Consider the following 15,226-nt stretch of genomic DNA (forward strand, 5'->3'; position numbering starts at 1 on the left):
GTTTTGATCAAAGTAATTCTTTTGTACTCCATGCATTAGCATATCTTATGGAGCGTGTCTGGAGGATGATTTGAACTCATGACCTTTCGTGCAAGCACTCTATACAAGTTTATACAAGTTTACACTTTCCCCGATACCTGACTACTATAAAAGAACAAAACTTGTTACTTCGATTGCGAAATGGCAGCGTGGCGTAGCGGATTAGTCCTCAGACTGATAACCTTTTGACTATTGACCGATGTGAATGGTTCGAGTCCCAGTGGTGGTCTTTTTTTAAAAAGTATATTCAATTGTGTGGGTTTTTTTCTTCTTTTTCTCATCGCAAAAGCGTGTCTTAATAGAAATAATATTCAGAATGAGTTGTTTCAATTGTTACATCATAATCTTTGTGATTCGTTCGGATATGCCTATACTCAGCATACACAAGTTTTCCAGAAAACATTTATATATGCCTTTATTCAGCAAACACAAGTTTTAGACAAAACATTTACATGTTGGGTTATATCATAAAGGGTACAAAATGTTTGAAGTTTTAATAACATTGAAAATATTTTGGAAACATGCTGCAAAACATGTTTTGTAAAAAAATGTTTTAAGTACACAAAAACGAAATTTGACTACAGTAGAGGCATATTACGAAACTTGTGTAAAATAGGATTTTTCAGTGACCACTCCTGAATAACAACATTTTATCAACAATTTTATTATGATTCAAAAGGATATTATCTACTCTCAAATCTGGTGCAATATGAAACTCATACAACATTTTGTTGTTGAGTTATGGACAAAAACAACATTTTAGAGCGTTTTTAGAGGCCATGATTAAAAACTGAGTAATTTAGCATAGGGGTGTTTCCAATGACCACTCCCTAAATAAACCAAATTCTTTATCAACAAGTTTATTATGATTACAAAGCATATAATCCACTCTCAAATCGTGTGCAATTTGAAGCTCGACATTCCGTTTTTTGCGTTATGAGACAAAAACGAAATTTAGATGAAATATTTTGCATTCGGTAGAGACAATCAAGGAAAAAGTCTTGGAACGCTTGCGTGTAAATAACGGAAAATTGTCACCCCCTCTCCCCCGTGCAATGTTGAGAAATGCCAATGTCTTCAGCGGTTCCCCAATGTGTTCCAACATTGCTTGATGGGGAGAGGGAAGGGTAAATCATTGTTGTAGATGTCATGTTTCTTCCCAAACACAATATAGGTCATTTCCATGAACATAAGAAATTCTGCACGGAATTTCGACAGAGTGTGCCAAGCGTTCCAAGGACTTTTTTCCTTGATTGTCTCTACCGAAGGCAAAATATTTCATCTAAATTTCGTTTTTGTCTCATAACTCAAAAACGGAATGTCGTATGAGCTTAAAATTTCACACGATTTGAGAGTGGATTTTATACTTTGCAATCATAATAAAATTGTTGATAACGAATTTGGTTTATTTAGGGAGTGGTCACCGAAAACACCCCATATGCTAAATTACACACGTTTCATAATTATGGCTCTAAACTGCTCTAAAATGTCGTTTTTGTCCATAACTCAAAAACAGAATGTTGTATGAGCTTCATATTGCACACGATTAGAGAGTAGATAATATCCTTTTGAATCATAATAAAATTGTTGATAAAAATGTTGAGTTATTTAGGAGTGGTCACTGACAACACCTCCTATGCTAAATGACACAAGTTTTGTAATTATGGCCCTCTTCTGTATGATACTGAGTCAATTTTCGTTTTTGTCTCATAACTCAAAAACACTACAAATGCATTTTTCGTACAATATCACAATGTTTTGCAGCATGTTTTCCAAAATGTTTTTTTGAATGTTATTAAAACGTTATGTACCCTTTATGATATAACCTAACGTGTAAAATTTATGTTTTCTAAAACTTGTGTTTGCTGAGTATAGGTACATCCGAGCGAATCAGAAAGATTATGATGTAACACTTGAAATAATCATTTCTGAATATTATTTATAACAAAATATGCGTTTGCGATGAGAAAAAAAAAAAGAAAAAGAAACAACAATTTAATACACTTAAAGAAAAAAATATAGACATTACTGGGACTCGAACTATGCACAAAAAGTTGTTTTACGCCGCCATTGTAATGAAGACATTTTATCGTTTTGCAATGTTTTATGGAATGACACCTTGATCTTTATATGAATTTGTTAACATTTTACCATTTTGAATTGAAATAAATATATATGCGTATTTCTTTCAATTCAAAATGGTAAAGTGTTAACAAATTTCATATATGAAATCAATGTTTCATTCCTTTTGCATTAAAACATTCTCAATTGGTATAGCAAATGTAAACGAACGTGACGCTTCATGAGATGCGGCCTCAAAAACATAAAATGTCGATTTTGGACCATTTTGTCATTATGGTAAACTGATACACTTTGCCATTTCTACTATACAAGTTTACACTTTCCCGATACCTGACTACTATAAAAGAACACAACTTGTTACTTCGATTGCGAAATGGCAGCGTGGCGTAGCGGATTAGTCCTCAGACTGATAACCTTTTGACTATTGACCGATGTGGTTCGAGTCCCGTTGGTGGTCTTTTTTTAAAGTATATTCAATTGTTGTTTCTTTTCTTGTTTTTTTTTTCTCATCGCAAAAGCGTATTTTAATATAAATAATATTCAGAAATGAGTTTTTATGCGTATTTATTTCAATTCAAATTGGTAAACTTAACTGTTAACAAATTTTATATATGAAACGAATGTTTCATTCCTTTTGAAATAAAACATTTTCAATTGATATAGCAAATGTAAACGAACGCGACGCTTCGTAAGATTCGGCCTAAAAACATAAAATGTCGATTTTGGACCATTTTGTCATTATGGTAAACTGATACATTTTGAGGTTTCTACTATAGGGTGCTTGCATGGAAGATCACAAAGTTCAAACCATCTTAAAGACACGCTCCAGAGGACATGCAAATGCACGGAGTACAATACCAATCACCTGTTGAACTGGTTTTGATCAAAGTAATTTTTGTACTCCATGCATTAGCATATCTTATGGAGCGTGTCTGGAGGATGATTTGAACTCATGACCTTTCGTGCAAGCACTCTATACAAGTTTATACAAGTTTACACTTTCCCCGATACCTGACTACTATAAAAGAACAAAACTTGTTACTTCGATTGCGAAATGGCAGCGTGGCGTAGCGGATTAGTCCTCAGACTGATAACCTTTTGACTATTGACCGATGTGAATGGTTCGAGTCCCAGTGGTGGTCTTTTTTAAAAAGTATATTCAATTGTGTGGGTTTTTTTTCTTTTTTTTTATCATCGCAAAAGCGTGTCTTAATAGAAATAATATTCAGAAATGAGTTGTTTCAAATTGTTACATCATAATCTTTGTGATTCGCTCGTATATGCCTATACTCAGCATACACAAGTTTTCCAGAAAACATTTATATATGCCTATACTCAGCAAACAGACGTTTTAGACAAAACATTTACATGTTGGGTTATATCATCAAGGGTACAAAATGTTTGAAGTTTTAATAACATTGAAAATATTTTGGAAACATGCTGCAAAACATTGTGATATTGTAAAAAAATGTATTTGTAGTGTTTTTGAGTTACGAGACAAAAACGAAATTTGACTACAGTAGAGGGCATAATTACGAAACTTGTGTAATTTAGCATAGGAGGTGTTTTCAGTGACCACTCCCTGAATAACCCAACATTTTTATCAACAATTTTATTATGATTCAAAAGGATATTATCTACTCTCAAATCTGGTGCAATATGAAACTCATACAACATTTTGTTGTTGAGTTATGGACAAAAACAACATTTTAGAGCGTTTTAGAGCCATGATTAAGAAACGTGAGTAATTTAGCATAGGGGTGTTTCCAATGACCACTCCTAATAAACCAAATTCTTTATCAACAAGTTTATTATGATTACAAAGCATATAATCCACTCTCAAACCGTGTGCAATTTGAAGCTCATATGACATTCCGTTTTTGCGTTATGAGACAAAAACGAAATTTAGATGAAATATTTTGCATTCGGTAGAGACAATCAAGGAAAAAAGTCTTGGAACGCTTGCGTGTAAATAACGGAAAACTGTCAGCCCCTCTCCCCCGTGCAATGTTGAGAAATGCCAATGTCTTCAGCGGTTCCCCAATGTGTTCCAACATTGCTTGATGGGGAGAGGGAAGGGTAAATCATTGTTGTAGATGTCATGTTTCTTCCCAAACACAATATAGGTCATTTCCATGAACATAAGAAATTCTGCACGGAATTTCGACAGAGTGTGCCAAGCGTTCCAAGGACTTTTTTCCTTGATTGTCTCTACCGAAGGCAAAATATTTCATCTAAATTTCGTTTTTGTCTCATAACTCAAAAACGGAATGTCGTATGAGCTTAAAATTTCACACGATTTGAGAGTGGATTTTATACTTTGCAATCATAATAAAATTGTTGATAACGAATTTGGTTTATTTACTAAGTGGTCACCGAAAACACCCCATATGCTAAATTACACACGTTTCATAATTATGGCTCTAAACTGCTCTAAAATGTCGTTTTTGTCCATAACTCAAAAACAGAATGTTGTATGAGCTTCATATTGCACACGATTAGAGAGTAGATAATATCCTTTTGTATCCTAATAAAATTATTGATAAAAATGTTGAATTATTTAGGAGTGGTCACTGACAACACCTCCTATGCTAAATGACACAAGTTTTGTAATTATGGCCCTCTTCTGTATGATACTGAGTCAATTTTCGTTTTTGTCTCATAACTCAAAAACACTACAAATGCATTTTTCGTACAATATCACAATGTTTTGCAGCATGTTTTCCAAAATGTTTTTTTGATTGTTATTAAAACGTTATGTACCCTTTATGATATAACCTAACGTGTAAAATTTATGTTTTCTAAAACTTGTGTTTGCTGAGTATAGGTACATCCGAGCGAATCAGAAAGATTATGATGTAACACTTGAAATAATTATTTCTGAATATTATTTATATAAATATGCTTTTGCGATGAGAAAAAAAAAAAAGAAACAAAATTTAAACACTTAAAAAAACAATTTAATACACTTAAAGAAAATATAGACTACACGCCGGGACTAACAGGTTTTGTTCTTTATAGTAGTCAGGTATCAAAACTGTTAAACAAAAATGTTTGTTTAGTTTTATATATTGAGAATGTTTTAAATGGAATGACACCTTGATCTTATATGAAATTTGTTAACTTTACCATTTTGAATTGAAATAAATATATATGCGTATTTCTTTCAATTCAAAATGGTAAAGTGTTAACAAATTTCATATATGAAATCAATGTTTCATTCCTTTTGCATTAAAACATTCTCAATTGGTATAGCAAATGTAAACGAACGTGACGCTTCATGAGATGCGGCCTCAAAAACATAAAATGTCGATTTTGGACCATTTTGTCATTATGGTAAACTGATACACTTTGCCATTTCTACTATACAAGTTTACACTTTCCTGATACCTGACTACTATAAAAGAACACAACTTGTTACTTCGATTGCGAAATGGCAGCGTGGCGTAGCGGATTAGTCCTCAGACTGATAACCTTTTGACTATTGACCGATGTGGTTCGAGTCCCGTTGGTGGTCTTTTTTTAAAGTATATTCAATTGTTGTTTTCTTTTTTCTTTTCTTGTTTTTTTTCTCATCGCAAAAGCGTATTTTAATATAAATAATATTCAGAAATGAGTTTTTTATGCGTATTTATTTCAATTCAAATTGGTAAACTTAACTGTTAACAAATTTTATATATGAAACGAATGTTTCATTCCTTTTGAAATAAAACATTTTCAATTGATATAGCAAATGTAAACGAACGCGACGCTTCGTAAGATTCGGCCTAAAAACATAAAATGTCGATTTTGGACCATTTTGTCATTATGGTAAACTGATACATTTTGAGGTTTCTACTATAGGGTGCTTGCATGGAAGATCACAAAGTTCAAACTATCTAAAGACACGCTCCAGAGGACATGCAAATGCACGGAGTACAATACCAATCACCTGTTGAACTGGTTTTGATCAAAGTAATTTTTGTACTCCATGCATTAGCATATCTTATGGAGCGTGTCTGGAGGATGATTTGAACTCATGACCTTTCGTGCAAGCACTCTATACAAGTTTATACAAGTTTACACTTTCCCCGATACCTGACTACTATAAAAGAACAAAACTTGTTACTTCGATTGCGAAATGGCAGCGTGGCGTAGCGGATTAGTCCTCAGACTGATAACCTTTTGACTATTGACCGATGTGAATGGTTCGAGTCCCAGTGGTGGTCTTTTTTTAAAAAGTATATTCAATTGTGTGGGTTTTTTTTCTTCTTTTTTCTCATCGCAAAAGCGTGTCTTAATAGAAATAATATTCAGAAATGAGTTGTTTCAAATTGTTACATCATAATCTTTGTGATTCGCTCGGATATGCCTATACTCAGCATACACAAGTTTTCCAGAAAACATTTATATATTTATACTCAGCAAACAGACGTTTTAGACAAAACATTTACATGTTGGGTTATATCACAAAGGGTACAAAATGTTTGAAGTTTTAATAACATTGAAAATATTTTGAAACATGCTGCAAAACATTGTGATATTGTAAAAAAATGTATTTGTAGTGTTTTTGAGTTACGAGACAAAAACGAAATTTGACTACAGTAGAGGGCATAATTACGAAACTTGTGTAATTTAGCATAGGAGGTGTTTTCAGTGACCACTCTCTGAATAACCCAACATTTTTATCAACAATTTTATTATGATTCAAAAGGATATTATCTACTCTCAAATCTGGTGCAATATGAAACTCATACAACATTTTGTTGTTGAGTTATGGACAAAAACATTTTAGAGCGTTTTAGAGCCATGATTAAGAAACGTGAGTAATTCCACTCCTAAAACCAAATTTTTATCAACAAGTTTATTTATGATTACAAAGCATATAATCCACTCTCAAATCGTGTGCAATTTGAAGCTCATACGACATTCCGTTTTTGCGTTATGAGACAAAAACGAAATTTAGATGAAATATTTTGCATTCGGTAGAGACAATCAAGGAGAAAAGTCTTGGAACGCTTGCGTGTAAATAACGGAAAATTGTCACCCCTCTCCCCGTGCAATGTTGAGAAATGCCAATGTCTTCAGCGGTTCCCCAATGTGTTCCAACATTGCTTGATGGGGAGAGGGAAGGGTAAATCATTGTTGTAGATGTCATGTTTCTTCCCAAACACAATATAGGTCATTTCCATGAACATAAGAAATTCTGCACGGAATTTCGACAGAGTGTGCCAAGCGTTCCAAGGACTTTTTTCCTTGATTGTCTCTACCGAAGGCAAAATATTTCATCTAAATTTCGTTTTTGTCTCATAACTCAAAAACGGAATGTCGTATGAGCTTAAAATTTCACACGATTTGAGAGTGGATTTTATACTTTGCAATCATAATAAAATTGTTGATAACGAATTTGGTTTATTTAGGAGTGGTCACCGAAAACACCCCATATGCTAAATTACACACGTTTCATAATTATGGCTCTAAACTGCTCTAAAAAGTCGTTTTTGTCCATAACTCAAAAACAGAATGTTGTATGAGCTTCATATTGCACACGATTAGAGAGTAGATAATATCCTTTTGAATCATAATAAAATTGTTGATAAAAATGTTGAGTTATTTAGGAGTGGTCACTGACAACACCTCCTATGCTAAATGACACAAGTTTTGTAATTATGGCCCTCTTCTGTATGATACTGAGTCAATTTTCGTTTTTGTCTCATAACTCAAAAACACTACAAATGCATTTTTCGTACAATATCACAATGTTTTGCAGCATGTTTTCCAAAATGTTTTTTTGAATGTTATTAAAACGTTATGTACCCTTTATGATATAACCTAACGTGTAAAATTTATGTTTTCTCTAAAACTTGTGTTTGCTGAGTATAGGTACATCCGAGCGAATCAGAAAGATTATGATGTAACAATTTGAAACAACTCATTTCTGAATATTATTTATAACAAAATATGCTTTTGCGATGAGAAAAAAATAAAAGAAAAAAGAAACAACAATTTAATACACTTAAAGAAAAATATAGACACTATTGGGACTCGAAATGCACATCAGTCAATAGCCAAATTATGTTAACAGTGTTTAAACGTTTTAATGTTTTATCGCAAATGAAATGACACTTTGACACCTGATCTTTTATGAAATTTGTTAACATTTACCATTTTGAATTGAAATAAATATATATGCGTATTTCTTTCAATTCAAAATGGTAAAGTGTTAACAAATTTCATATATGAAATCAATGTTTCATTCCTTTTGCATTAAAACATTCTCAATTGGTATAGCAAATGTAAACGAACGTGACGCTTCATGAGATGCGGCCTCAAAAACATAAAATGTCGATTTTGGACCATTTTGTCATTATGGTAAACTGATACACTTTGCCATTTCTACTATACAAGTTTACACTTTCCCCGATACCTGACTACTATAAAAGAACACAACTTGTTACTTCGATTGCGAAATGGCAGCGTGGCGTAGCGGATTAGTCCTCAGACTGATAACCTTTTGACTATTGACCGATGTGGTTCGAGTCCCGTTGGTGGTCTTTTTTAAAGTATATTCAATTGTTGTTTTTTTTTTTTTTTCTTGTTTTTTTTCTCTTCGCCAAAGCGTGTTTTAATCTAGTTTATATTCAGGAATGAGTTTTTTATGCGTATTTATTTCAATTCAAATTGGTAAACTTAACTGTTAACAAATTTTATATATGAAACGAATGTTTCATTCCTTTTGAAATAAAACATTTTCAATTGATATAGCAAATGTAAACGAACGCGACGCTTCGTAAGATTCGGCCTAAAAACATAAAATGTCGATTTTGGACCATTTTGTCATTATGGTAAACTGATACATTTTGAGGTTTCTACTATAGGGTGCTTGCATGGAAGATCACAAAGTTCAAACTATCTTAAAGACACGCTCCAGAGGACATGCAAATGCACGGAGTACAATACCAATCACCTGTTGAACTGGTTTTGATCAAAGTAATTCTTTGTACTCCATGCATTAGCATATCTTATGGAGCGTGTCTGGAGGATGATTTGAACTCATGACCTTTCGTGCAAGCACTCTATACAAGTTTATACAAGTTTACACTTTCCCCGATACCTGACTACTATAAAAGAACAAAACTTGTTACTTCGATTGCGAAATGGCAGCGTGGCGTAGCGGATTAGTCCTCAGACTGATAACCTTTTGACTATTGACCGATGTGAATGGTTCGAGTCCCAGTGGTGGTCTTTTTTAAAAAGTATATTCAATTGTGTGGGTTTTTTTTCTTTTTTTTTCTCATCGCAAAAGCGTGTCTTAATAGAAATAATATTCAGAAATGAGTTGTTTCAAATTGTTACATCATAATCTTTGTGATTCGCTCGGATATGCCTATACTCAGCATACACAAGTTTTCCAGAAAACATTTATATATGCCTATACTCAGCAAACAGACGTTTTAGACAAAACATTTACATGTTGGGTTATATCATAAAGGGTACAAAATGTTTGAAGTTTTAATAACATTGAAAATATTTTGGAAACATGCTGCAAAACATTGTGATATTGTAAAAAATGTATTTGTAGTGTTTTTGAGTTACGAGACAAAAACGAAATTTGACTACAGTAGAGGGCATAATTACGAAACTTGTGTAATTTAGCATAGGAGGTGTTTTCAGTGACCACTCCTGAATAACCCAACATTTTTATCAACAATTTTATTATGATTCAAAAGGATATTATCTACTCTCAAATCTGGTGCAATATGAAACTCATACAACATTTTGTTGTTGAGTTATGGACAAAAACAACATTTTAGAGCGTTTTAGAGCCATGATTAAGAAACGTGAGTAATTTAGCATAGGGGGTGTTTCCAATGACCACTCCCTAAATAAACCAAATTCTTTATCAACAAGTTTATTATGATTACAAAGCATATAATCCACTCTCAAATCGTGTGCAATTTGAAGCTCATTCGACATTCCGTTTTTGCGTTATGAGACAAAAACGAAATTTAGATGAAATATTTTGCATTCGGTAGAGACAATCAAGGAAAAAAGTCTTGGAACGCTTGCGTGTAAATAACGGAAAACTGTCACCCCTCTCCCCGTGCAATGTTGAGAAATGCCAATGTCTTCAGCGGTTCCCCAATGTGTTCCAACATTGCTTGATGGGGAGAGGGGAAGGGTAAATCATTGTTGTAGATGTCATGTTTCTTCCCAAACACAATATAGGTCATTTCCATGAACATAAGAAATTCTGCACGGAATTTCGACAGAGTGTGCCAAGCGTTCCAAGGACTTTTTTCCTTGATTGTCTCTACCGAAGGCAAAATATTTCATCTAAATTTCGTTTTTGTCTCATAACTCAAAAACGGAATGTCGTATGAGCTTAAAATTTCACACGATTTGAGAGTGGATTTTATACTTTGCAATCATAATAAAATTGTTGATAACGAATTTGGTTTATTTAGGAGTGGTCACCGAAAACACCCCATATGCTAAATTACACACGTTTCATAATTATGGCTCTAAACTGCTCTAAAATGTCGTTTTTGTCCATAACTCAAAAACAGAATGTTGTATGAGCTTCATATTGCACACGATTAGAGAGGGGATAATATCCTTTTGAATCATAATAAAATTGTTGATAAAAATGTTGAGTTATTTAGGAGTGGTCACTGACAACACCTCCTATGCTAAATGACACAAGTTTTGTAATTATGGCCCTCTTCTGTATGATACTGAGTCAATTTTCGTTTTTGTCTCATAACTCAAAAACACTACAAATGCATTTTTCGTACAATATCACAATGTTTTGCAGCATGTTTTCCAAAATGTTTTTTGAATGTTATTAAAACGTTATGTACCCTTTATGATATAACCTAACGTGTAAAATTTATGTTTTCTAAAACTTGTGTTTGCTGAGTATAGGTACATCCGAGCGAATCAGAAAGATTATGATGTAACAATTTGAAACAACTCATTTCTGAATATTATTTATAACAAAATATGCTTTTGCGATGAAAAAAAAGAAAGAAAAAAGAAGCAACAATTTAATACACTTAAAGAAAAAATATAGACCACCATTGGGACTCGAACCATGCATCAGTCAATATCGCAAATGGTTTAATGACAGTTATATGAATGTTTATCGCAAATGGAATAACACTTTATGAATTTGTTACTTTTACATTTTGAATTGAAATAAATATATATGCGTATTTCTTTCAATTCAAAATGGTAAAGTGTTAACAAATTTCATATATGAAATCAATGTTTCATTCCTTTTGCATTAAAACATTCTCAATTGGTATAGCAAATGTAAACGAACGTGACGCTTCATGAGATGCGGCCTCAAAAACATAAAATGTCGATTTTGGACCATTTTGTCATTATGGTAAACTGATACACTTTGCCATTTCTACTATACAAGTTTACACTTTCCCCGATACCTGACTACTATAAAAGAACACAACTTGTTACTTCGATTGCGAAATGGCAGCGTGGCGTAGCGGATTAGTCCTCAGACTGATAACCTTTTGACTATTGACCGATGTGGTTCGAGTCCCGTTGGTGGTCTTTTTTAAAGTATATTCATTTGTTGTTTTCTTTTTTCTTTTCTTGTTTTTTTTTCTCATCGCAAATGCGTATTTTAATATAAATAATATTCAGAAATGAGTTTTTATGCGTATTTATTTCAATTCAAATTGGTAAACTTAACTGTTAACAAATTTTATATATGAAACGAATGTTTCATTCCTTTTGAAATAAAACATTTTCAATTGATATAGCAAATGTAAACGAACGCGACGCTTCGTAAGATTCGGCCTAAAAACATAAAATGTCGATTTTGGACCATTTTGTCATTATGGTAAACTGATACATTTTGAGGTTTCTACTATAGGGTGCTTGCATGGAAGATCACAAAGTTCAAACCATCTAAAGACACGCTCCAGAGGACATGCAAATGCACGGAGTACAATACCAATCACCTGTTGAACTGGTTTTGATCAAAGTAATTCTTTGTACTCCATGCATTAGCATATCTTATGGAGCGTGTCTGGAGGATGATTTGAACTCATGACCTTTCGTGCAAGCACTCTATACAAGTTTATACAAGTTTACACTTTCCCCGATACCTGACTACTATAAAAGAACAAAACTTGTTACTTCGATTGCGAAATGGCAGCGTGGCGTAGCGGATTAGTCCTCAGACTGATAACCTTTTGACTATTGACCGATGTGAATGGTTCGAGTCCCAGTGGTGGTCTTTTTTTAAAAAGTATATTCAATTGTGTGGGTTTTTTTCTTCTTTTTTCTCATCGCAAAAGCGTGTCTTAATAGAAATAATATTCAGAAATGAGTTGTTTCAAATTGTTACATCATAATCTTTGTGATTCGCTCGGATATGCCTATACTCAGCATACACAAGTTTTCCAGAAAACATTTATATATGCCTATACTCAGCAAACAGACGTTTTAGACAAAACATTTACATGTTGGGTTATATCATAAAGGGTACAAAATGTTTGAAGTTTTAATAACATTGAAAATATTTTGGAAACATGCTGCAAAACATTGTGATATTGTAAAAAAATGTATTTGTAGTGTTTTTGAGTTACGAGACAAAAACGAAATTTGACTACAGTAGAGGGCATAATTACGAAACTTGTGTAATTTAGCATAGGAGGTGTTTTCAGTGACCACTCCCTGAATAACCCAACATTTTTATCAACAATTTTATTATGATTCAAAAGGATATTATCTACTCTCAAATCTGGTGCAATATGAAACTCATACAACATTTTGTTGTTGAGTTATGGACAAAAACGACATTTTAGAGCGTTTTAGAGCCATGATTAAGAAACGTGAGTAATTTAGCATAGGGGGTGTTTCCAATGACCACTCCCTAAATAAACCAAATTCTTTATCAACAAGTTTATTATGATTACAAAGCATATAATCCACTCTCAAATCGTGTGCAATTTGAAGCTCATACGACATTCCGTTTTTGCGTTATGAGACAAAAACGAAATTTAGATGAAATATTTTGCATTCGGTAGAGACAATCAAGGAAAAAAGTCTTGGAACGCTTGCGTGTAAATAACGGAAAACTGTCACCTCCTCTCCCCGTGCAATGTTGAGAAATGCCAATGTCTTCAGCGGTTCCCCAATGTGTTCCAACATTGCTTGATGGGGAGAGGGAAGGTAAATCATTGTTGTAGATGTCATGTTTCTTCCCAAACACAATATAGGTCATTTCCATGAACATAAGAAATTCTGCACGGAATTTCGACAGAGTGTGCCAAGCGTTCCAAGGACTTTTTTCCTTGATTGCAGGTCCAAGATGGACGGCAAATCGGAGACAGTACCTACTCGTGGCACTAGTGCATGGTTATACACCACTAATAGGCCTGGGCGATGCATGGAAATGATGAACTATTTGTTCGCATGGTATCTGAAAAGACTGTTTAAAATCACACTAATTGACCGAGTTATATAGCCAAAAAAGTACATTTTGGGTTTTGATGCTTCAAAATGGCATATTTTTCTCATTATATGACACTTTTTAGCATATATTCGCGCTATCTAATTAATTGTAACTTTCAGCTTCGAGGGCGCAATGCCATTTTGTTTGCGGTTCAGTGCATTTAAACAAGAAAAGTCTCATTTCAACCTATGTTGATTTTTTGATCATTTGGGATCTAAATCATCTAGTTTTACCTGATATTGGTGGCGTTTAACTATATTAACTGTGAGAGTTCTGAATTTGAGAAAATTTCACCCAAAATCAGCCATTTTCCCATTGACAACAGTGTAATGGGTTTAGGGGTTTAGACTGCGTTATCCTAGATTCACATCCCTTATCTGGGGTTAGGGCGCCTTATCTGGGGTTTAGACTGCATTATCCTAGATCCACGTCCCTTATCTGGGGTTAGGGCACCTTATCTGGGGTTTAGACTGCATTATCCTAGATTCAGGTCACTTATCTGGGGTTAAGGCGCCTTATCTTGGTTTAGATAGATGCCTTATCTGGGATTTAGACTGCCTTATATGGGGTTTGTGTTCCTTATCTAGGGTTTAAGGGGCCTTATTTGGGGTTTTTAAACTGCCTTATCTGGAGCTTACGTCCCTTATCTGGGGGTTACAGCCTCTTATCTGGGGTTTAGATGCCTTATCCGGGGTGTAGACTGTTATCCCCAGTTAACATCCCTTATCAGGGGTTAAGGCAGCTTATTGGGGGGGGGGGGGTTAGACTGCATTATCCTATATTTACATCTCTTATCTGGGGTTTAGACGCCTTATCTGGAGTTTAGACTTCCTTATCTGGGGTTTACGTCCCTTAGCTGGGGTTAAGGCGCCGTATCTGGGTTTAGATGCCTAAAGAATGGATCTGAGATTTAGACTGCCTTATCTATGGTTTACATCCCTTATTTGGGGTTAAGGCTCCTTATATGGGGTTTAAATGCCTTATCTGGGGTTTAGACTGTGTTATCATAGGTTTACGTCCCTCATCTGAAGTTAAGGCGCCTTATCTGGGATTTAGATGCCTTATCTGGAGTTTACTTTCCTTATCTGGTGTTAAGGCGCCTTATCTGGGGTTTAAAATGCCTTATCGGAGGTTTACGTCTCTTATCTGGGGTTAAGGAGCCCTATCTGGGGTTTAGGTGCCTTATCTGGGGTTTACGACCCTTATCTGGGGTTAACGATCCTTATCTAGAATTAAGGCACCTTACGTGGGGTTTAGATGCCTTATCTGTGGTTTATGTTCCTTATTTAAGGTTAAGGCACCTTATTTGGGGTTTGGACTGCTTTATTTGGGGTCTATGTCCCTTAAGTTGGGGTTACGGCGCCTTATCTGGGGTTTAGGTACCTTATCTGGGGTTTAGACTGCGTTATGCTAAGGTTAAGGTATCTTAGCCCCAGGTAAGGATCGTAAACGCCGGATAAGGCCGTATAAACCACTGATAAGATAAGATACAGGCAAAATTCTGCATTTTAATGGTGGTTGTTTTTAAATTTTGGCGGCCATCTTGGGATTTAAGGTCCTGTGCTGTTTTAGATTATTTCAAATTGATTTCTAGACCCTGTAAACATGGGTATATATAGACACCAGCTTCATACTTCT

The 15,226-nt window shown here is 34.3% G+C and overlaps 1 protein-coding gene across 1 annotated transcript in view; it reads left to right on the top strand.

Annotated features, from left to right (window-relative positions):
- LOC140146647 (neuronal acetylcholine receptor subunit alpha-2-like) overlaps positions 1-15,226 on the top strand; it is a 54,933-nt gene that overhangs the window by 33,018 nt on the left and 6,689 nt on the right. The window lies entirely within an intron of this gene.

Source organism: Amphiura filiformis, chromosome 2, assembly GCF_039555335.1.
Source record: "Amphiura filiformis chromosome 2, Afil_fr2py, whole genome shotgun sequence".
In the NCBI taxonomy this organism is placed as follows: domain Eukaryota; kingdom Metazoa; phylum Echinodermata; class Ophiuroidea; order Amphilepidida; family Amphiuridae; genus Amphiura; species Amphiura filiformis.